Source organism: Danio rerio, chromosome 5, assembly GCF_049306965.1.
Source record: "Danio rerio strain Tuebingen ecotype United States chromosome 5, GRCz12tu, whole genome shotgun sequence".
In the NCBI taxonomy this organism is placed as follows: Eukaryota; Metazoa; Chordata; class Actinopteri; order Cypriniformes; family Danionidae; genus Danio; species Danio rerio.
Window position 1 is genome coordinate 7,776,243 of NC_133180.1, and position 11,258 is coordinate 7,787,500.

General features: G+C 37.3%; 1 protein-coding gene across 7 annotated transcripts in view; it reads left to right on the top strand.

Annotated features, from left to right (window-relative positions):
- Positions 1-11,258, top strand: part of unc5ca (unc-5 netrin receptor Ca) — a 467,777-nt gene that overhangs the window by 24,758 nt on the left and 431,761 nt on the right. The window lies entirely within an intron of this gene.

Genomic DNA, 11,258 nt, shown 5'->3' on the forward strand with positions numbered 1-11,258 from the left:
TCACATACCTAAGCAGATATGCTATTTTATGATTCTCTTTGTTAAAACAAGGCGATTCAGTTTTCTCGGTTGGTTTTAGGTTATTGACGTTGAATTTTCGCTCGCTCTCTCTCTCTCTCTCTCTCTCTCTCTCTCTCTCTCTCTCTCTCTCTCTCTCTCTCTCTCTCTCTCATACATGCATGTTGTAAATGGTTGTGTTTTCTATAACTTTTTGTTGCCATTATTAAATGTTTGAGCCCACGGGGATCGCTTGTTTTTACACACTAACAATAATAACACATTAGCAATAAAGCCAAATATTTACAAATATTCATAATAAAATAATAACTTGGGCGACGTGGTGGCGCAGTGGGTAGCATGTTTGCCTCACAGCAAGAAGGTCGCTGGTTCGAGTCATGGCTGGGTATTTCTATGTGGAGTTTGCATGTTCTCCCCGTGTTCGCTTGGGTTTCCTCTGGGTGCTCCGGCTTTCCCCAAAAGTCCATTAACATGTGGTGCAGGTGAATTGGGTAGGCTAAAATCGACCGTAGTGTATGAGTGTGTGTGTGAATGAGTATGTATGTTTCCCAGTGATGGGTTGCAACTTGCGGCTGTGAGGGCATCCGCTGCATAAAAACATGCTGGATAAGTTGGCGATTCATTCCTCTGGTGACCCCAGATTAATAAAGGGACTAAGCCGTAAAAGAAAATGAATACATAAATGAATAATAACGTGTTATTATTAATATTCAAACGTTTTTATGAGCTTCGCTACATTGTAATAACTCATTAAGGTGAGTCTCATATTTAATTAAATTTTATAATGTTTGAAATTCAGTAACTTAATGATTAATTAAGCTAGGCAAATTCTTTTCTTTATTTATATATTTAATAAGGGATGGGTTTTATTTTTGTGCTCCTTTCATCTTTCATTAACAGCAAACTACTGGTTGGAGCCTGGCTAAGGTTATTTCAGTCCATCAAACTGATGTAATTGGAACATGATGGTGACTCTATAGGAAGGAAATGGTCCGATTTGGATCTGGACATCCCTAGTTAAAATGGTCGTTTCTGACCTGTAAGTGAACATGAGGGTTGATACAATTTTACCATATTGTATTGATCAAGGATGGTACGGTGGCTCAGCAGCTGGCACTGTAGCCTCACAGCAAGAAGGTCGCTGGTTTGAGTCCCGGCTGGGTCAGTTGGCATTTCGGTGTGTATTTCTGAGTTTGCATGTTCTTCCTGTGTTGGTGTGGGTTTCCTCCAGGTGCTCCGGTTTCCCCTGCAGTCCAAACATATGCGCTATAGGTGAATTGAATAAACTAAATTGGTCGTAGTGTAATAATATTTTGGTGGATTAATGTAGGGAATAGTCAATGAGGGTGTGATTTCGGATGCAGCCTGTGCCTTGAGTAACTCCTGCTCTTTTATATTCAGGATACGTGTGCGTGTCTGCGGGTGCTGTAGTGTTAAAGGGCCTCCGGTGTCCTCCTGGGCTCCGGCTTCAGGGTGATTCTTCACTGGGAGATCTTGCTGTTGGCTTTATACAGATAGTCTGTTGTGTGGTGTTTGTGCTTTACTCCGTCCTGTTGTGTCTGCAGTGATTGTGATTGCGCACCGAAACGGCCTGTAATGTGTGACAGCTGGAACGGTTTGTTAATCTAATAAAGCAGATGTCAAATGATCTATGATCAGTCTTGCCACATTAAGCATAAGTACAAAGCCGTATGCCACTCTGCTTTTTCATAAACCTCCTGTGGAATAATTAAAAACGGCTGTATTCTGCGCTTTTGTAGCTTTTTAGAGGGGGTTTTACGTCTTTAAATGGTCCATTTGTAACGTCAAGGTTTCTTGCACTGTAATTTAGTTTTTATTTTACGATTGTTTGTATTCTGCTGTACATTAAAAATAATTTTTAGCAGTGTGGGGTTTAAATGTCACAAACGATTAAATAAATGACAAGATATTTAGTTTATTCCTTTAAGTTGGGACATTTGTTACTTTTATGCACAACCAAAAATATTAATAAATATAATACTGTAAATATGTTTATGTTTTGTCTTTTATTTATTTTTTTGGTATCACTGTTCATAACACTGTTCATGTCAGGACCCCCTTTTTTTAAGCATACCATGATAAATGCAACTCATTCTGAAAATGTAGCCATATATACATTTCTGGAGATCGGAATTATGTAGCCAGAGGAACGTATGAGTGCATTTCGACTTTAAAACGAATGCTATGGCGTGGTATTGACGCCATTACTTTTCGCGCTTGGCTGACCACTTACCTCCCTGTGGATGGCTTTTTTACTGTTACCAGTTTGTCCAGTGGCTTGCTGCGTATGCCAGACAATTTGAGGCACAGAGCAATTTAATTCAATTCAATTCAGCTTTATTTGTATGGCGCTTTTACAATGTAGATTGTGTCAAAGCAGTTTCACATAAATGGTCATAGTTATTGGAACAGTGTGGTTCAGTTTTTAGTGTTTAAGTTCAGTTCAGTTTAGCTCAGTTCAGTGTGATTTGAAATCATTACTGAGAGTCCAAACACTGAAGAGCAAATTCATCGATGCGTAGCTTTTCAGATCCTGAACCATGCAAGCCAGTGGCAACAGCGGAGAGGGAAAAAAAACTTCACCGATAGGAGTGAAGAAAAAAAACCTTGAGAGAACAGACTCAGTTGGGCACGACCATTTTAATTTCTCCGCTGGCCAAAAGTCTTGTACAGAGCTTCAGAGTTGACCATAATGACAGGGTTTGAGTCCGGTAAAGAACGGTTCCAGAAAGCAGGTAAGACGAAAACAAATGGTAAATGATAAAATAAACAAGTAAAAAAAACGGTGATAATGTGGTTAAAATCAGGCTGCCGCAAGGGCTTTTCTTTTTCTGGATTGCTTTTGAAAACATTGGTTGAGTTTAGGAAAGTGGGTGGGCGGGTCAATCCATGTTTTTCAAAACACTATCGGCTGGGTTTAGGGTAGGACAGTCAGTCAGTCGTTAGCAGCCTCTGGTGGATTTACGCGAGAAGAGCAGTCGCTAATGGCACTCGCGAGAAAATTTTAAGTTCTTAAAAAGCGTACACCGCGGCCTTTAGTGGATTTACATGAAAACAGCAGGCGCTAATAGCACTCGCAAGAGAAATTTGAGATCTTAAAGCATACACGGCAGCCTCTGGTGGATTTACATGAAAACAGCAGGTGCTAATGGTACTTGTGAGAGAAAACTTAGCTATATATACATTCATCCATACAGGAAAGTATGGCTGCATTTCGTCTTTAAAATGAATGCTATGTCGTAGTATGACGCCATTCCGTTTCACGCTAGGCTGCTGACCACTTACCTCCCTGTGGATGGCTTTTCCGCTGTTACCAGTTTGTTCAGTGGCTTGCTGCGTATGCCAGACGATTTGAGGCACAGAGCAGAGTTAAGTTAACAGGGTAGAGTCTGGTAAAGAACAGTTCCAGAAAGCAGGTAAGACGAAAACAAATGGTAAAAAATATAATAAACAAGTAAAAAACGGTGAAAATGTTGTAAAAATCAGGCTGCCGCAAGGACTTTTCTTTTTCTGAATTGCTTTTGAAAACATTGGTTGAGTTTAGGAAAGTGAACACTATCGGCTGGGTCAATCCATGTTTTTCAAAACGCTATCGGCTGGGTTTAGGGTAGGACAGTCAGTCAGTCGTCAGCGGCCTCTGGTGGATTTACGCGAGAAGAGCAGGCGCTAATGGCACTCGCGAGAGAAATTTAATATCTTAAATTGTACACCGCGGCCTTTGGTGGATTTACATGAAAACAGCAGGCGCTACTTGTGAGAGAAAATGTCGCCATAAATACATTTCTGGAGATCAGAATTATGTAGCCAGAGGAACGTATGAGTGCATTTCGTCTTTAAAACGAATGCTACGGCGTGGTATTGATGCCATTCCTTTTCACGCTAGGCTGCTGACCACTTACCTCCCTGTGGATGGCTTTTCCTCTGTTACCAGTTTGTTCAGTGGCTTGCTGCGTATGCCAGACGATTTGAGGCACAGAGCAGAGTTGAGTTAACAGGGTTCGAGTCTGGTAAAGAACGGTTCCAGAAAGCAGGTAAGACGAAAACAAATGGTAAAAAATATAATAAACAAGTAAAAAACGGTGAGAATGTTGTAAAAATCAGGCTGCCGCAAGGGCTTTTCTTTTTCTGAATTGCTTTTGAAAACATTGGTTGAGTTTAGGAAAGTGAACACTATCGGCTGGGTCAATCCATGTTTTTCAAAACGCTATCGGCTGGGTTTAGGGTAGGACAGTCAGTTAGTCGTCAGCGGCCTCTGGTGGATTTACGCGAGAAGAGCAGTCGCTAATGGCACTCGCGAGAGAAATTTAATATCTTAAATTGTACACCGCGGCCTTTGGTGGATTTACATGAAAACAGCAGGCGCTACTTGTGAGAGAAAATGTAGCCATAAATACATGTCTGGAGATCAGAATTATGTAGCCAGAGGAACGTATGAGTGCATTTCGCCTTTAAAACGAATGCTACGGCGTGGTATTGATGCCATTCCTTTTCACGCTAGGCTGCTGACCACTTACCTCCCTGTGGATGGCTTTTCCTCTGTTACCAGTTTGTTCAGTGGCTTGCTGCGTATGCCAGACGATTTGAGGCACAGAGCAGAGTTAAGTTAACAGGGTTCGAGTCTGGTAAAGAACGGTTCCAGAAAGCAGGTAAGACGAAAACAAATGGTAAATGATAAAATAAACAAGTAAAAAACTGAGAATGTGGTAAAAATCAGGCTGCCGCAAGGGCTTTTCTTTTTCTGGATTGCTTTTGAAAAAATTTGTTTATGAAAGTGGGTGGGCGGGTCAATCCATGTTTTTCAAAACACTATCGGCTGTGTTTAGGGTAGGACAGTCGATCAGTCAGTCAGTCGTCAGGGGCCTCTGGTGGATTTAAGTGAGAAGAGCAGGCGCTAATTGCACTCGCGAGAGAACTTTGAGATCTTAAAGCGTATACAGCGGCCTTTGGTGGATTTACACAATACAGTTATGAGCTTATTGCCACATTATATCGTTATGATAACATGATTTTGTTGCCTTTGGTGATTTTTCTGAAGATGTATACCAAAATGAATGTTACTGGAATAACTACCGCAGTTGCTGTCGTCAAGCTCATATGGAGTAAGAGCTCACGATGACGTATGATGATGTGTGCTGGTGTTTTAGTGCTGTTTTATTTCTTAGGGATAAGTTTGAAGCCCTTCTCTTTCACACACTGTTTCAATAGCTAAAGGGAAGTTGAGTTTGGATTGGCCCTAGAAGAGTCCTCTAAACAAGAGCGAGTTTGCATTGGCCTTCAGTCACGACCGTGGAAGCATCAGTGTTGTGTAACAGTGGATTAGAAATAGATGACAGCTTTGGTCTGCAGTAACACACTGTGCTGTCAGACGCTCTGCCGCTGTGCTACATGCTCTGATGTCTGTTAGAGTCACTCACATCCAACAGCATCAACCCGCATGTCTGGCAGCTGATCAGACACATGAGCCGCGCAATTAATCAATAAATCACCAGTGATGAATAAATCCATTCATGCCAAATATCTGACTTTCTGAAGTCTGAAGTGTGCTTTTATGTGCTGCTGGTCGCAAGATTGGGGTCGGTTAGATTTATTTTTTTTGTCTTGGAAGATGATTTATGTTCACCTTGCCTGCTTTTATTTGTTACAAAAATAACAAATCATGTTACCAGACAAATTATTTACACTCACCGGCCACTTTATTAGATACACCTTACCACTACCATGTTGGACCCCCTTTTGCCTTCAGAACTGCACGACTCCTTCTTGGCATAGATTCTACCAGCTCCTGCAAATATTCCTCAGAGATTTTGCTCCATATTGACATGATGGCATCATGCAGTTGCTGCAGATTTGTCGGCTGCACATCCATGATGCACATCTCCCATTCCACCACATCCTAAAGGTGCTCTATTGGAGCACAATTGTTTTTATAACCTTGGCCAGATCTGCGCCTTGCTGCATTTCTGTCTCTGAGCTCTTCAGGCAGTTCCTTTGACCTCCTGATTGTCATCTGCTCTGACATGCATTGTGAGCAGTGAGGTCTTCTATAGACCGGTGTAGGGCTTTCCTAATCAAGTGCAATCAGATAATCAGACACAGCTGGACTCTAATTAATGTGTAGAACCATCTCAAGGATGATCAGAAGAAATGAGTTAAATGTGTGAATGTCACAGCAAAGGCAGGGCTCAATAATAAAGTCAGCCTGATTGCCCAGGGGCCAGCGTGAGAGACGTTCGAATAGTTAGTTACTGATAGATGGTTAGTTACTGAACGTACTGAAAGTTAGGTTGATTCTAAGGGCCCATGGACATTTGGGGCCCTCAGAGCTTTTATTAGGGGCCCACAACCTCCACCGACCACCCTCCCCCAACCACCCCCCTCCCCCCACGCCCTTTAAACTTAGGGGCAACATTTTAATAAATAACTAAATTATTATATTTACAATTTATTAACTGCACCTTTTGCATACTGCTCTGAGTTTGCATAAAACAACATTTTGCTCATTATACATTTATAAACATTAAAAAAATATTTAAATAGTAAATGACATTATTTTTTAAAATGTGGATAAGATATAGCTATTATTATTAATATTATTATTATCACTAATTATTAAATTATTATTAATTAATTATACTAAATGGCTAATCATTTATTTTTTGGTGGGGCCAGTGAAAATTTTGCCAGCGAAGGTAAAATCTCAACCGCATAAAAAAAAAACAATCCTTAACGTTGAACCCTGAAAGGGTCTAAATACTTTATCGCCATTTCTTTTTTAATAAATCTGCAAAAATGTCAACAATTCTGTTTTTTTCTGGCAATATGGGAGGCTGTGTGTAGATCGAGGAAAAAATAACCCTAAAGGATTTAAGCAGAATAACAATGCACAATATAACAATATAAGCCTAATACTACATTAATACGTAGTAATTTATTAGCAATACACTTTCTGTTTGTTTAATATGGTAGGGTTTTATACTAGTATTCCACTGTATCATAGACAGGCGCAGCCATTTGAGTTCTGAATAAGCCAAATAGGCTCAACCCACCTGTTTACTGTAGAAAAAAAAAAACTTATATTTATATTTAATAAAAAAGGCTGGCAGGAAAAGAGTTAACTGTCATTAGGTGAGTTATATCTTTTTTTAATCAAAGGTGACTTGTTGTCATAAACCTGTCATAAACATGATCATCATGAGGCCATTATAATTTCACATATTTCACGATCTGAATGAATAATAAGTATTTTTTTTTAATACTAAACTTCTATCTCTGTCAGTGACTCACAGAGACAGTTAAACGAGTACATTCTCTAAGTGCTTCTGTCGCTGTGTGGTATTGTTAATGCCACACAAACTGTAAAGTCATTCATTTTTATTGTTCATTTGAAAAAAAAATAGCGACATGCTCGTTAAGAGTTTATATTTTTTGCTGGAGAAAATGGTAAAACGCAGAGAAATTCGACTGCTCCTCTATGACATTGGGATACAGGTGATACAAGGTTATTCATTCATTCATTTTCTTGTCGGCCTAGTCCCTTTATTATTTTAGGGGTCGCCACAGCGGAATGAACCGCCAACTTATCCAGCAAGTTTTTAGACTGCGGATGCCCTTCCAGCCGCAACCCATCTCTAGGAAATATTCACACACACACACACACACACACACATACACTACGGACAATTTAGCCTACCCAGTTCCCCTATAACGCATGTCTTTGGACTGTGGGAGAAACCAGAGCACCCGAAGGAAACCTACGCGAACGCAGGGAGAACATGCAAACTCCACACAGAAACGCCAACTGAGCCGAGGCTTGAATCAGCGACCCAGCGACCTTCTTGCTGTGAGGCGACAGCACTACCTACTGCGCCACTGCCCTGCCTGATACAAGGTTATCTATATCAAAAAACTGCAAATAAGCAGATATTATAACCATTTATCAGTAAATACACACCTTGTCCACTCGTTGTACACGGCAGTGGTTCGGTGATCAAATAAAAACCAGACGGAGAGGAGCTGGATTCTGCTGCCGGTTTCTCAAATTGAAATCAAATTTAAAGGGGACTGAGGAGATCGTTTAGCGTACAGTGCATGAGCCAAACGCAAAAGTTGTTGTGGGGTTGAGAGGAAATAGGCCTAGCAACGCCCATGACAATGAGTGAAAAATTTAAGCTGAGATCAGCTGAGATCTTACAGTGTGACGGATCATGCTCATGCAGTTTGACATTCTACAATCATTTAGGATTATTTAAAAACCAGTCGGGCTTTAGACTATGCAATATATTTTCATGTTCAGGAAACTCAAACAGGTTTGGAACAACCACAGAGATATAAATAACTAAATTAAAATTTCTATGTGATCTCTTGGCTAAATAAAGGAAATAATAATAATAATGATAATAATATTAATAATATGTGAGCTATCTCTTGAAGAGCTTCAAAACTAAAATTAATTCACTCCTCCATATCATCATATTCCCAGAACACAGATCAAGGTCATTTCTTGATCTTCATCTCCACGTGATCTGCTGGTGTGTGAAATCTGCATCTCACACTGTTGTCGTCTGACTCTGATTAATGAACAATTACATCTGTAAATAAAATGCAGTTTCTCTGAGTAATATCGGTGAACTCGTCACCTCTGTGTTTTATATATTTTCTAGGCTTCATGTTGTTGTTGTTGTTGAAGCACTGGTTTCTTGTCTTCATCTTCCAATCCACAGTGAGTGTGACTGCTGCGTCTGGCTTGTTAATTAGTTAGTGTTCATGTTTATCTACCGTTCTGACTGGTGTAAATTTTTACCTTGATCTTGTTGGCATGGAAACGGAATTGCGAAATGGAGCCAGAGCTTATTATTAAAAAAATGGATAAATCAGGGTAGATATTTTTATCACCAAGGTAATTGTGAGAACAGTAGGTAACTAATTAACAAGTCACGATAGGTTGTAAAGAAACACGAGATGTGATTTCGGAAGCAATATTTGGAAAAAAATCATTATTTTATTAGTTTTTCTTCAGCTTTAGTCCCTTTATTCATCAGGTGTTGCCACAGCAGAATGAACCACCAACTTATCCAGCAAATGTTTTGCACAGCTGTCTTTTCAGCTGCAACACTGTACTAGGAAACATCTGTACACACTCAGTCACACACATACACACTCATACACTGTGGCCAATTTAGTTAATCCAATTCACCTATTGTGCATGTGTTTAGACTGGGGAAAACTGGAGCACCCGGAGGAAACCCTGGCCGATGGAGAAAATGAGGAAAAAAAAAGAAAAAGTAATTTATAAATATAATTTTTTACATCTCAGAAAAGTCATCTTTCTTTTTTAATAATTATAAACTATAGAAACATTAAGTTTAGTTAATTATTCAATTGTTTACAAAATATTAATAAAGTAGAAGTAACATTTAATATCTAAATTATTATTGCAAGAAATTTGAAATAAAAAAAATACTTTAAAATTGTATGTTTAAATCATTAAAGGTAATCAGAACAGGAGTGACAGGAAAAAGGGATAGATAGACAGACAGACAGACAGACAGATAAAAAGAAAAAGAAATAAAATGATAGAAAAAAATAAAGGAAATTAAATTTACATTTTAAAAGCAATTATTTAAATGTTTATTAAATTGTTGTTATTATTATTATTATTATTAAAGTTAACAGGAATGACAGGAAAAGAGATACATTTTTACACTGATTACTCAAATATTTTTATTAACTTTAAAAAGTTAATCAGAACAGATAGAAGAAAGAAAGAAAATAAAATAAAATAAGAAAATGAAGAAACAAAGTGAAAATAAATAAAATGGAAAAGCGGAAAAATAAAGAAAATGAAAAATAAAGAAAACAAGGAAAGAAATAAAGAAAAAGAAAATACGAAACAAAAGGGAAGAAGAAAAATAAAAAATAAAGAAAAAGACAAGTGAAATAAAAACTGAATTTTAAATGAAAATCTGAGAAGGCATTTTTTATTAATCAACTCCTAATAGATCATCCGCTAATAATAAAATATAAAAAGACTAAAAATCACCGACCCCAAAACACTACAGCATGAACATGAAACATGGAAGAAAGAAAATGTAAAAAGAATTAAAATAAAAGGAAGGAAAAAAGATAAATAAAATGAAGAAAAAAGAGAAAGGACAAAAAGAAAATGAAAATAGAAAGAAATCAAAAACAAAAAGACAGAAAAGGGAAAAAGAAAGAAAAGGAAGGAAAAATAATAAAAAGACAAATATTATGAAAGAAAAGGATAAAAAAAGGAATATGATGAAAAAGAGAAAGAAAATGGAAGAAAAATAAAAAAAAACTAAGGACATAAGACAGAAAAAAGAATAGGGAAAAAGAAAGAAAAGCATAGAAGGAAAAGACAAATATGAAAGGAACAGGAGAAATAAAGAAGAAAGAAGAAAAGAAAGTGAAACTGAATTTTAAATGAAAATCTGAGAAGGCATTTTCAATTAATCAACTCCTAATTGATCATCAGCTAATAATAAAATATAAAAAGACTAAAAATCACCGACCACAAAACACTACAGCATGAACAAGAAACATGAAAGAAAGAAAATTTAAAAAGAAAAGGAAAGAAAAAAGATAAAGAAAATAAAGAAAAAGAGAAAGAAAAAAAAGTAATCAACGACAGAAAAACGAAAACAGAAAGAAAAGAGAAGAAAAAGAAAGAAAAAAGACAAATAACATGGAAGAAAACATAAGGAAAAGGAGAAATAAAATGAAAGAAGAAAAAGAAAGTGAAACTGAAATTTAAATGAAAATCTGAAAAGCCATTTTCAATTAATCAACTCCTAATTGATCATCAGCTAATAATAAAATATAAAAAGATTAAAAATCACCGACCCTAAAACACTACAGCATGACCAAGAAACATGAAATATGAAAGAAAGAAAATGTGAAAAGAAAGAAAAGAAAAGAAATGAAAAAAGATAAATAAAATGAAATTTAAAAATATGGAAAACAAGGACATAAGACAGAAAAAAAAGGATGGAAGGAAAAGACAAATATGGAAGAAAAAGGAAAAATAAAAGAAAAGAAAGTGAAACTGAAATTTAAATAAAAATAAAAGGCATTTTTAATTAATCAACTCCTAATGATCATCAGCTAATAATAAAATATAAAAAGTCTACAAATCACCGACCCCAAAACACTACAGCATGACCAAGAAACCCCTCCAGAAAGCAGAAGTCTTTTCTCAC